The sequence below is a fragment of the Notechis scutatus genome, chromosome Z (assembly GCF_049901735.1).
Source record: "Notechis scutatus isolate UNSWTSFEM ecotype Mainland chromosome Z, rNotScu1.2, whole genome shotgun sequence".
Lineage (NCBI taxonomy): Eukaryota > Metazoa > Chordata > Lepidosauria > Squamata > Elapidae > Notechis > Notechis scutatus.
This window is the reverse complement of record NC_142025.1, coordinates 115,486,765-115,488,377: the sequence shown is the minus strand read 5'-3', so window position 1 is coordinate 115,488,377 and position 1,613 is coordinate 115,486,765. Positions and strand designations below refer to the sequence as shown.

At 40.3% G+C, this 1,613-nt stretch overlaps 1 pseudogene; it reads right to left on the bottom strand.

Annotated features, from left to right (window-relative positions):
- Positions 1–342: 342 nt before the first annotated feature.
- On the bottom strand, positions 343–1,235 carry LOC148129157 (vomeronasal type-2 receptor 26-like; annotated as a pseudogene).
- Positions 1,236–1,613: the final 378 nt, after the last annotated feature.

Sequence of the window (1,613 nt, the reverse complement as noted above, 5' to 3'; positions counted from 1 at the left end):
GTTGGGATGTTTATTTGTGCAATCAGATGAATAGATGGAGAACAGGGAGGGACTAAGGACACAACCTTGTGGAGTGCCAATGCTAAGTGTCTTGACAGTAGAAATATAATCATCAGCTGTCCATCAGCTGTCCCCCACCCATCCTGACCTATATTTCCTTCTTTCTGGCTCAGCTGAGTCACGCGGCACAGCTGATTTCCACACTTCAGCTGTTCTACTTACTGGGGCTGCCCTAGAAGGAAAGCAGCTAAACTTCAAATTGCTATATTGGACACTGGTCACCACCAATTGTAATACACACATGCTTACATGCATACGACACAAAGAACACACAAATTTTTCTTAATTGCTTTTTCTTAACTGCTGCTTGTTGTTTAATTGAGGTCTCAACAGAATAATGTAGCATTTGGGGAAAAAGATACAAGACAGCAATCCACCAATGGATGCAAGGATGGAGAAGATCTCCACAGCCACCATATACTTCCCCTTTGTGCTCAGATAGGTAGGGACAAAGTCAACCAAACACTACAAAACATCAGCATGCTGAAGGTGATAAACTTGGTTTCATTGAAAGCATCTGGCAACTTTCTGGCAAAAAAGCCACCATAAAACTAATGATGGCTAGAAATCCTAAGTAGCCCAGGACAAGATAGAACATGACAGAAGATCCCACATTACATTCTGCTATGATTTCACTAGTGAGAGAATGCATATCCAAATTTGGGAAGGGAGGAGGGTTGCCATCCACCAAGAACAAATACTTGCTTGAACAAGGGTGCAGGAAATAACAATGGAACTGGCCAATTTTCTCCCCAACCATTTCCTCATGTTGGACCCTGGTTTGGTGGCCATGAAAGCTACAACTACGGTGATGGTTTTAGCTAATACACAGGAAACGGCCACCGCAAAACAATGCCAAAAGCAGTTTGGCAAAGAAAGCAAGTGGTCTTGTTAGGCTGTCCAAAAAACAGTAAAGCTGAAAGAAAGCAAAGGAGAAGGGACAGAAGGAGTGTAAATGTCAATTCCCGGTTGTTGGCTTTGACGATTGGAGTGTCTTGGTGCTTAACAAAAGTTTTAAGGACAAAGGCTGTAGTTATAAATAGGCTAATCCCAAGCAAGGCTAAACTTATCCCTAATGGCTCTTTATGAGACAGAAAGTTTAAGGTCTTGAAAACACATCGATCTTGCTCCTTTCTTGCATATTGATCTTCTGGACATGGGGAACAATCAACCATATCTGGACATTGAAAAAAAGAAATTAAAACATTGACCATGTGTGGCCCAAGAGACATTTCCATATTCTATTCAACCTAATTCCTTCCCGTTGAATATTGTTGTGTTATCCTATGTCTTAATGTTGTATTTAGCAAGTATAGGATTAACTCTTATTTGGAGCCTTTAGAGTTTATAGAATATATTCTTCCTTTGAAAAGAAGATTTTGAGTTTTGTTTTTTTTTTGCTTTCTGAGCTTGGTTGTTTTCTTGTAGACATTTCATTATCCAAACTGGAATGTTACCAACTGAAAATAAGATTTGTCCAAAGGAGTGAAAATGGCTATGGGGTGAGTGTATGTTTTGCACGGGTGGGATTCTACCAGTTAGAACTGGTTTGG